Here is a 12,260-nt window from a genome sequence, read left to right on the forward strand (position 1 = left end):
TTCAGAGTAAAAAAACCAATAAAAAGTCTCATTATTACAGTTAAATCATACTTCCTCTATAGCATGGTACATACTAAAAATATTTAAATTGTTTAGGAAAAATAAGCATTAAAAATAATGTTGAATCTTTATTTTAAGTTACTTTCCCCACCACCTTTCAAATAAGGAAAAACAAAATGCTTTGTGACAAACCTGTAAGGTTAACAAATGCTATTGTGGCTAATCAACAATTCAAAATTTTACATTGAACCATGAAAATAATATTTCATAGAGTTTTCTTTAGAAATTGTGAGGAATGTCACTTAAGTAGTTCCCCAGATCTCTAGCATGATGGTGCAGCACATGGGAAAAGACCCAAACAAACCCAGTTATTTTCCAGACAGAGCTCCCAGAGCATCACAGGTTAAGCACACACCACACAGCTTTAGTGACAAACTCTTGTCCACCAAACAACATGTCTGAGCTTTGTGGTGCTTTAACTGGGAACATCCCTCCCACCCCGTGGTAGCTCCAAGCCAGGAGGTGAATAAACTGGGATGTCTGGATGGAATTTCCATCAATTATTCTGCTGACAAAATGGAATCTATTGCAAGTTTCAACATGGATGGCTTCAGCACCTATAGCCACAATTCTTCTATATCTGGGTAGATGTGAGAATCCTGTAGCAAGTTAAGGCATCTAGGCATGGACATGCCCTTCATTTCCAAGGTCTCTTCCACCATCTTATGTTAAAGGTATGTTTTCCATAATTGATTTCTCTACCAGGAGCCAGACTCCACTAAGAAAAAGAGCAAAGAGCCTTCATGGATACTTTTATACAGGTTCTTTGAGTGTTTGTTGAAGGATGATACTTGAATAACATCCAGCTCACTCCCTCCTATGCACAGAATTCCAGATCCACAGGTTTCTTAGCGATTTTAATTTAATAACATCCAGCCTATGCAGCCCGCTAGAACTGCACAAAGGTCCCACAAATTTGGAAGTATACTGCTAAGTGTGTTGGTAAAGCTGCTTAAGGCTTGCATATTGATTATTAAATAGCCTTAAACTTCTATAGGTTTTGTTGTCTGTCATCACAGTTACTGAGCCAATGAACTTCACATTCGGAAACCTACTGTGGCACTGCTGTCATCACTGATATTAGATGAGAACAAAGCAACTAGCTCTGGGTCTGGCACAGAAATATTTAATTTATCAGAATAGCCTTTTCCTTTCAAAGATAAATTGCTGGCAAAAGGCACATCACCAGACGAGATTATTCTGGTTCCATGACTATGTGTTATGAATGTACCCAGGAACTGGACAATACACACAGGCTGCATAACTTGGCACTGTACCTTCCCCTGTTTACAATGAGGATTTTACCATGACAGATTTCTCATGATTAAATTCTTCAGGACCTAGAGCCTCACTCTTATCTTTGTTGAATTCATTATGAAATCATTGGGCAAATTACTGTAAATTTATTTAATTATCTTGTCTCACTACCCCCCTCCCCCTAAGGCTGAGTGAAGAGAGAAAAAAAGAAAGAAGAAAAACATGCAGAGTAATGTCAGAAAATCCTAACTTGAAGACTCACTGTCTTATTTCTTTAAATAGAAACTGTGTTAAGCATAATCAGTCTCTGACATTGTGAGGGACATCAGAGCACCAAATGTGTCCTGTAGATGAGAAGGAAAAGAAAGAACAGAAGAAAAAGCAAATTTCCACTCAATGGATTACTTTCATGTCTGGGAACCACAGATGCCAAATTTCTGTGGGCCAGCAGTAGGAGAAAAAAAATGCTGTGGGATCAGAACCTATGCTTGCACTTCTTCTTCAGTTTTTATGTCCCATTAGGAAGTTGCTAAGAACTCATGAAAAACTGAAAAAAAGAATTTCCCTTTAGAAACAGATTTGCCTGTATTATAAATGTATTTCTTCTTTCTCTTTTTCAGCAAAATGTCTTCTATTCTTCAAGTTTGTGTCTCTTCCTGTACACCTATTTTCTATCTACATATGTACCTCTACAGACTCTGAATGCTGGCAAGATTAGTCATACAAAGCTTGTTTTATTTAAGCATCAGTGTCAAAGTGTGCCTTGGGTTAAATTTTGCCTGCAGAAGTGTGCAACTTCTGCTGTTTCTTGTCAATACAGCAGTTTCACAGTTCCTGCAGTCTTTACCAAGATTCAGAGGATGAAAGTTGGAAAGTATAAAGCAAAGATGGTGCCCAGATACTTTTAGTTTTTAAATGTCCATCATAACATTGTCTAAAATAGCTAGTATTTTTTTCTAACCAGAAATAATTAAAGAAATGAGAAAACAAGGAAAAAAGCTACTTAAAAACACAGCAGTATAATCAATTTTATGTTGGCTCTGGAATAATTTACACTGTACTAAAACATTTAAATGAACAAGTTCAGGCTATCACGCAGGAATATAACACATTAAAATCACATAACTTCCATTTTGATTAGTCAGGGAATAATTTAGCCCTTTTTCTGGCAAGCAGCCAGATTGCCATGATTAGTTATGACTTTTCTATTAAACTGTAGGATTAAGAGAAAGGAAAATTTACCAAAATTATTAATCTGAAGTTAGTTTGCCCAGATTTAGTCAAAACAGAAGCTCCAAAAATTTTGTATTTATATTCCTGAGGTATCAACACACATTTAAATTTTGCTAAAACAATTTCCATTCTGCCGAAAAGGAGTATATGTGCAACTTTGATATTCACAGGCTGCTTGACATGCTTATGACTAGCTAGAATCTCTTTGTCTACCAAGAAAAACGTTACATTGTATTACTTAGGAAGGATTATACAGCCATACTTCCTCTCCTGTAGTTACCATGGAGACACATATAATTCTGGACACTCAGCAATGCCAAAGGTTTGCATTCAGTCAAAACCCTCTAAGTTGAAAAATCTCAGACCAGAGTGGCAAGCAGCAGAATGTTTTGTGATGGAGAAGTTGTGGTGTTGGTTTGGGAGCTTTTACAAAAGAAAGCGTTTACATAGGAGAGTAAAATATTCTTGATACTGGATGGTACAACAGTAGTGAAGGTAGCTTTAATCTTTATTAATCTTCTGGGAGAAAAATTGACTTTGCAGAGTAAGGCACCTAAAGTAAGTACAAACATACAAACTAAATATATATACTGCCACTATATATGATAGAGGTCTAGTTATTTTAGCTGATAGCACCTATAGAACTGTTCAGCTCCCCCTTTAATCCATACCAATATTTGACCAAATTAATAACTGATGAGCAGTTCTCTGGTCTCCACTAGCTGTATCCATAAGCTCTCCATTGATCCTACCTCCCATGGAACCATCTAAGTAACAGATCCAGGCATCTTTATTCGTGATCTTTATTCACGGCTCAGTGAGAACTCTAGCCAAAATAAGGAAAAGGGTAAGGAAAAATGCCAGTCTTCTTGACCATGATGATACTACTCAGCCTTTTCTGTAATCTGCATTCTTCTGTCATTTGTATTAAAATACTTCCTTAGTACTGAAACACCTAATACGTGGCTCAGCCCTAGCCAGAAAAATTGAGGTCTCTCATGACAACTGACTTGTTGGAGTCCAGGGTGAATTGACCAGAGGGTATGTTTCTCTTTTTTTACTCTCTGGTACCCAATATCAAATATTACTTTTATCAGTAATTACCTTCATCTGCAGTTTTGATTTCCTAATCTATCATTTATCATATGTATTCTGGAGTTGTCTTCCACTGTAAGGTCAGAGCCATATTCTGCTGTTTCACAACAGTCCTTCAGCATAATATGTAAAGCTGGTCATTCTTGGCTCTCACGAATGCTTCCTGATGCCCTAGCCATCAAGGTTATCTATTCAATTCATCTGTGGCAAAACCCATGAAATCTTGTAATCTCCTTTATGGGTGAAGAGGAGTTATCTTGGCAGCAATTAAGTCAGTTGGAAATAAATAATTTAAATCCTCTCTGCCATCTCACCAGCTAAATAACAAATTGGAAGCCTCTTTCCTATGCTGTGGTTAATGCTAATGATAGGATTGAAGCAGACTCACAGGCATTACACACCCAAGAGCTCCTTTATCCTGGACTTCATCATCATTTAACTCCCATGGGAGTCAAATGGAGAATCATGTACTTGGGGGTCACATGGTTGGGGGTCACATGGTTGGGAGTCACATGCATAAAATTACATGATATGCTTAGGAGTCAGATGCACAGGAGTCGGCAAGCATGGAAGTCATGAGGTAAGTTGCTCCTGCTCTTCTCTGCTCTTCTCTGCTCTTCTCTGCTCTTCTCTGCTCTTCTCTGCTCTTCTCTGCTCTTCTCTGCTCTGCTCTGCTCTGCTCTGCTCTGCTCTTCTCTGCCCTCTCCCGCTTTGTGTTTCCAGAGCCCTTTGCACGAGGACATGGGAACAGGAATTCATACTACATTTTTATCCACATCTGAGGAGAAAAAAACAGCTTCTTCAATGTGTCCATTGGACATTCTGAGCTGTGGATGAGGATCAGCTTTCAGAGCACTGTGCTAACCTGTGGCATGCCTACACCAGCAGCTTTAGCTCCCTGGACTGTATAGCTTGCGTGACTCAACAGAACTCTGGAACAAGCAAAGTGTTTAGGAAATGCTGCAGTCAAATCTTGCACACCCAAGTGTTCAATCCTGCAGGGATCACTGCTTTTAAATTTACTTCCAATATCTGCAGGAGGACCTATAACTGAAATAAAAATAGCTCTGAAGAGACTCAAATGTGTATTGCACTACAATTTCATTAGAGTAGAAGACAGGGTATTTTTGTGGAATGGCACACATATACACAAACACGCACACACAATGTAAACCAAAGAGAAGTTTTTTGATTACCATATTAATTCATTCTGTCATTCTTCAGTAAGACTGAATATAGAGCCTGTGTAGAAATCCCTGTGGTCATTTCAGTGTGATATTTTGCCAGTTTTTTTGATTCTTGTTCCACTGTTTCCAATGTAAAGAAGTTTGGGATTTCTTTGCTTATATTATGCCCTGCTTCACAGTCTGTTTTGCTGATTTATCTTCTATTTTTTTCCAGAAATCTTAAATCTATTGAATGATAGCTGTGGAGTTACTAGAGTTACATCTTTAATTCATATGAATAACGGGGTACTGGAAAAAATGAATTAGTGTTTTCTGGGTACTCATCCATACATCACAGTTTGCACATACCTCATAGCTCAGTAAAATACCCATTAATTGCCACCACAGCACAGTCTCTTTTTCCCATCCCAAGACTTGTGGAGAGTCAATGCAGAATAAGGGTTGCATTGGAATGAGGAGTTGTAGCCACTGTCAGAGTGGTACCTCATATTCAGAAGTGTAATTATTTACTTTCTGCCACAGAAATTGTATAGGAAAATCAGTAAAACTTTTCTGCTTGTATGTATAATTCTGTCGTCATTCCTTAGCTTGGTTATGAATAGTATCTAATCACACTAAGAAAAACTAGGAATTTGCAAATTAATGACAGGTGATATATAATTGGTTGTCATTCAAAGGCATAAGAAGATCTTATGGTAGAGACTGCAGACACTTGCAGTGTTACATTCAGCATTTGTTAGACCACATCTAGAATGTTTTATGCAGTTTTCTGACCTTACTTAACCTCCAAATAAGACAGACATTGATAAGCTTGAGGCTGAACAAAACAGGAGGTTTTGGGAGGCTAAGGGACAATGGGGATATATTGAGGCAAGAGAGGTTCAAACTGTATATAAGGAAAAATATTTTCACCATCATAACATCACCCAGTCAAGCAGTGGAGCAGTAGGCCCAAGAATGAAGGGCAGTCTCCCTCCCTTGGATGCTTTAAGATGAGACAGGACAAAGCCATGAGCAGCCTCGAATCTCAAAGCTGACCCTGCTTTGAGCAGGAGACTGGATGAGACACCTCCTGGAGTCCCTTATAGCCTGAACTATCCTATGATCTTATATTATGAAGAAAATTTGTTTCTGATTATTACTTCAATGCATCAGGTAATGGCAAGAAATTCTCACCTGTATAATAATTTCAAAGGTTCTCTCCACATCTGAGATTTGGATTTCCTAATAAAGGAAATGTAATTGTAAAACTAAGGTTTGTAAAAGAGGAGGATGTAGGGCTGATGATAGGAATATATCTATGCCATACAATGGAATTCAGTGCAGAATTCCCTGAGTTAGAATGAACCAATCTCTCTCCAAAACTCTATAGACTAAATATAAATGAGCATGGAGAATATGGAGTGAATTAATTGACTGAGAGGTGGTGTCTTTGCATTCAGAAACAGGGTTATAAAACACAGTTGTGTTATTCTTGGGTTCTGGGGAAAACCCCTTCATATGCACATTGTTCTATGACAGCAGGTTCCACAGAGGTGATGATGTGCTTGTGGAGGGTCTCTGGCTGAAACACAAATATGACTGTTGAGAACCAAAACACAGTTTATTACAGGAAACTTCAAGTGTTTTGTGACCTCACAATAAGTAACCAGGCTGTTTTTACAATTTTTTTTAAATGTTATGAAATCAACTCATATCAAATTTATGTTCCTAATTAACAATACTCCTATCACTATGCTGCCAGACATCCTCATTTAAACCCTTTGAGTTGGGAAGTTATTGTAGATAAATTGTGTTGCATATAGAAGTACTTGGGGTTTTTTTTACTTACTATTCATATGCCCCATCTAACAGAAAGAAACTTTCAAAAGAATTACCAACTCTGACAGCAGAAAAGAACTAGCTTTCAGGGCATACATACCCAGGAGCACAAAAATTTTAGAAGTATTATAGAGCAGAAGAAGCAGGACTATTAAATGCAAGACATTATTGTTTCTGACCACAGGCCAGTATCACTTGTCTGCAAGCAAATACGTGCTCTTCCCCAGAAATATTGAATGAAATAAAATGTTCTATTTGCCCTTTGGTTCTCAACAAAACTCAGGGGAATGCAAACTGCAAGAACAAATATTTTCTAAATCAGTATTTTTGCCAGCATTGAAGAAAGTGAAATTATAAAAAAAAAAAAAAAAAAAAAAGAGTTTGCTCTTTTGAAACTGAAGAAAGAAGAAAGCATCTGGTTAAATGATGGGTTATATGATTTCTTGCAATTTTTTACTGCTGTTTCAAATCTCTGAATTATTAATAATTATAAGTGTCTGAGTGTGAATTTTATTTATCAATTATTACAGTGAAAAAGTGAACTCTACAAGATGACAAATTTAAGTTTTCTCCATTGTATTCTGCCTTAACTACAAATTAGAGATAAATTGCTATCAATTTATATCTCAGGAAGCTTTGCTGCTCATTTACTTCTTTTGCTTCTAAAACTAAATCAGTGTCAAGCACCATTCTAGGACACACTGTATTGCTAGAAATGCTTGAATGGATTTTTAATTCTGAAGCACTGGTATAAATATGAATTCGCATCAATAGAAGCACTCTACAATTATGTCAATGTGAACATAATCTGAATCTGACCTATTCTTTTAAAAGATTTAATGCTCATATTGTAATTTCTTTTGTCAACAGAGGAGTCATTGCCCAGGCCACATTTTAATTAACCACCCTGAATTTCCTTTGCAGATTCAATTAAGGGAAGATATTATTCTTCACTTCTTGTCCTAACCTGTCCTTCAAAGGGACAGTACAGTTTACTCATATATTATCAGTTATGGATTCTAAGGAACTGTTCCAGGAGTTGTTGGGACAACATTTCATAATTATGAATAAAATGCATGATTAGGAAAAAGGGGAAAAATACATTACAATGTTAGTTACCCTTAAAACTAAGGTTATATAAGCACAGAACTGGGAAAGGACTTCAGTAATCATCTACACATTTTTCTTTCTTAGCCCTCACATTTAGTTTTCTATATGTGCAGTAATAGCCCTATACAACAGTTTTGACATTCTTAACAGTCTCTAGAATTGCTAAAATAGAAAAAGCCAGAAGAATCAAAACTAGAAATCTAAAAGCATTGATTTACTCATCAAAATAACAGGCCAAATACTCTGTAATGAGTGAATTGATTCCTAAATGTTTTGTGAATATTTTAATTCCATTCAATACATATTCAATAATATAGATCAATTCATTTTCTAGAACTGTAGAAACGCCTGTTGGTAGTGACCTCTGGAGATCTCTTGTTCAAAGCAGGGCTGTCACCTAACGGGGGCAGGCCAGCTCTGCCTTTGCCTGGCTGAGTCAGTGCTTTACAGTACATGAAGAGCACCAAGGGTGGAGATTTCCACCACCTCCGTGGGAAACCAGTTCCAGTGCCATGCCACATTCCATGTGGGATTGTTCCTCCTCGGCAGACTGAACCTCCCAAGGTGCATCTATGGCTGTTATTCCCCTCCCTCCGTCATCTGCCAATACTAAGGGGAGAGCAGATCCCTTGTTTGCTTTCTTGGCCACTCCACTGATCAAAATACTGCCAGAAATTTACCAACAACACCATTTCATCAAGTGTGATATGTTTATCACATATCACTATAGTATGATATAAAGAAAAGACTTTTATCTTTTTTCAGGTGTGAATCCTCTGCCTTTTCCCAAAGTCCTGAAGCCTTACTCTGGGACTTCTTTCAACCAGACTCTGATAGGATAGTTATCAATACTCTGTTTAACATATTTCTTTTTTGTCACATCTCCTTATTTTCATGTTCAGTATTTTGAAGACTTTGATCATCCCCAGAAAAAACATAGATATTTTCCCTTTAATAATTATCCCAGTGTTATAAGAACTGATATAAATACAAGCAGTCATTTCATTGCATCTGCAGGCAAGTAGATCTTCCCTGATTCTTAGCATGATATGCTACTTTTACAAATGCCAATAATGGTAGCAGAATTGCCTGGTTTTTCCCCCACAAAAATAAAATAAAATAAAATAATTCTATAAAATAAAGTATTTCTCATAACAACAATTTGTAAAATCTACTCCAAAATTCATAGTGATTTCTGAAGGTAATGTTATGTTATATGCATGCTACATTACGAATTTTAAATTATTATCAGAGGGATCCCATCATTTCACAGTATCAAATTCTTTACACACTTTCTTTGTTGAATATATCAAGAAAGTCTCATCCCATGGAGCAAATCAAGCACTCAGAATTATACTTATTGCCAATCATTAATCACTTTTCCAATCCATTAGCACCTCAGCTAGATAGAGTAATTCAACAGATATTAACAAAGCAAAGTATGGTGCAGATTTGCTCTCTAAAGGTGATGCAGACAGGATTTTAGGTTATGCTTGTACAAAGTAAGTGATATTTGGATTTAAAGTCACGTTCAGTGATACTAACAATTATACCAAAACGGGAAAAGAAGAGGCTTAAAAAAAAAAAGCATAGTTCTTTATGCTTACTTTACAGGTGGATCAATATTTTTTGTTGATAGTTTGGTCCTATAGTTTATGCATTTATCTTCCTGGATTGCACTAAGATAGCTTGAGGGTATATAGGACATCAGAGAACTTGGTTAACTGTATGGGAGCCCACACATCCTTGAGTTTGGAATTTTGAACCACATATTTTATAGATAAGTTTCATTTTAAACAGAATAGAAAATATACATTGTTTACAGTATTTATTATATGATGAATGCTTTCATGGAAAACTGAAATGTTTCAATTTAGCATCTAGAGATAGAAAAGCAGTCAAAAATTGAGGGAAACAGAACCAGCATTACACACAGCTCTTAAATCTCTTGTACTAACTAACACAAGTTGTCATCACTAATTAGATCAGCTTCAAGAGATTAAACACCAAGCTTATTTTTCCATGGTGTCTAGTCCATTATAATAGCTATTTGTCTCCTTCCAACAGCAGGACTGGCCAAATAAATTACACCAGCCATAATTTACTGATGTTTCTTTAGTCTTTTTGAATTAGGAAGTGAGGCCCTCAGTCCCAGAAAGCTTATATAAAAACTTTTGCTTTTATGGGGTTTTGATAGGACTCTGAGGAGGTCTGAACATTAAAGTAGGACTGATTTTATCTGCAGAATGAACACTGCCCAAACCACAAAAGTAATTCTAACCTCTATGTTTTGTTACAGCACAGACATCCCATTAAAATACACCAAATGCAGGTCTTCCGGATGATGCAGATAAACAAAAGTTTGGAAAACAAATCATGCCCCTGTATTCTATTTGCTTTCAGAATGAGCTCTTCACCAGATGATCCGGAGCCCGGCTCTGCTTCCTGGGTTGCAGCAACCTTCACAGTCTCCCTTTGGGTCTCTAGGAATGTATCCTCTCCTTGACCTCCAAGGCTTGGCCGTGGATCTGCTCCTTTGCAACAAGAAAGACATGTGCTTTGTCACGAGTCTTTCCATGTGCATGTGGACATTGTAATCTCCTCCTTTTCTTCCTCACAGTCAACCTGACCGAAACCACCACAGCCAGGCAGAGCACAGGCAGCCCTTCTGCTGTTCTGTCACACCGCTTCAAACAAAGCAAGAAGAAAAAAATCCCAACAACCACAAAAACGAGACTAAGCCAAGGAGAAAAAACTCAGTTTTGTCATCTGTCAAACAAAAAAGCAGTTTAAATTGGAGGCAGTCTGTAGTGCTTGCATGCAGGCTACAAAGCCTTTCCGGGTTTTCTGGCTCAAATATGTGCCCTTTTCATTTTCCTGCCTCAAGTAAGACATGAGGTGAGACCTGGATTCATCAATTCTCCATGGGTCCCTGTTTCTGGGGACACAAGATGCAAATATATGAGCCAGAGTGGTTCAGGCTTCTGCTCATCCTCATCTTTCAGAGTGCGGATTATACTGTCATTGTCCAGAATAAGGAGGATATGACAACTTTTATTAGGCAGTACAGAAAAGAGCAGATTAATAGATCTTACAAAATAATTAAAATATGCCTACCTCTTGTCTGATCTTTTAGTCACCTCTCACAGCTATTGATAAATTGTCTGTCCAGCTCAAGGTACTGCTACCTGTTGTCACGGCATCTGACTGCCTCCTAAAATAATGACATATAAGATTGATTCTAATCTGTGCACATGGAAAACAAAGCATAACTTCAGAAAGTTTCTATTTCAGAAAAACTGAGAAAAAACTTCAGAAATACTGAAAGAGGTGGCCATTACTAAATGCAGCATTTTGTAAGAATGTGTATGAGTTAAAGTTCTCATCTGAAGCAGGAACAATCTCTGGGATGTGCCAGAACAGTCTTTTGGATACTAGGAGAGAAAATAAACAAGAACAAGGAGCTGCACCCTTTTGGTAATAAGAATGCCTCTCCCATAACTGTCCCTTATCTTTTTTGGAAGCTCAGAAGCCTCCATGCTCTCTGTCAGATTTCAAAAACTGTATCAGTTAGGACAATCTGCGCAAAGCTGAGGAGGAATTCCAAGTCCCATTCTCTGTAGTTTATCAGCTTCAACTTTGATTAACATGAGAGACCTCACCTCTGCTGGGATTCACCGTGGCCTGTGTGATGCTGGTCCATACCCTACTCCTCACTGCTCCAGCTTTCTGTCTGTTTCTTGTTATCTTATGCACTCAATACACAAAGTACACACATCATGTCTTTACAGTCTTTCTGGTGGAAAGGCCTTTTTCTTGCTCATGTTTCCTGCAGCTACACTGTGAATTCTTCCTGAAGTGACCTTTGAAATCCATTCTGATACACTATATTTTATCTATTGTAGCAAATATCTTGGCAGACATGAAGTCATTCATGTCCAAAATGTCATTGATCAATGTATTTTTCTACAGAGAAATTCCATATGCCACGTGTGTGATTTTTCACTAAACCCCACTATGGTATGCCATTATGAAGCCATTGATAGCATTTAGGATATTTATCAACTTCTATCAGCCTTTAATGGAACAGATTTCCAACTCCAACCTTTGCTTTTTAACAGCCATTCATAAACTTCATACATTTCTGAGGGGATAAAGAGCATTTATCAAAAAATAAAATTAAATCCCCATAGGTAGATGTTTCCAGGATCTATAGGCATGTTTGTTTCACTTGCCAATCTTCCCATTTCTCAAGGGAAATCCAAGATAGAACTTGGGAAATCAAACTGGAGAACATAGAATATGTTCTACCTGTTAGTATTCAATAAAGGGAGATGAGATTTCTCTAGAGAAATTACAATAGAAGCTCATGGTAAAAGAACACAAAAATTATATTTTCTATTTTAAATTTTAAATTTTTAAGTAGCTTCCAAGATAACAAATATATAGATCAGCATACTAGGAAGATTTTTCTTTATAAGTGGCCTTCTCTTTCCA

This window comes from Sylvia atricapilla, chromosome 4 (genome assembly GCF_009819655.1).
Source record: "Sylvia atricapilla isolate bSylAtr1 chromosome 4, bSylAtr1.pri, whole genome shotgun sequence".
Lineage (NCBI taxonomy): Eukaryota > Metazoa > Chordata > Aves > Passeriformes > Sylviidae > Sylvia > Sylvia atricapilla.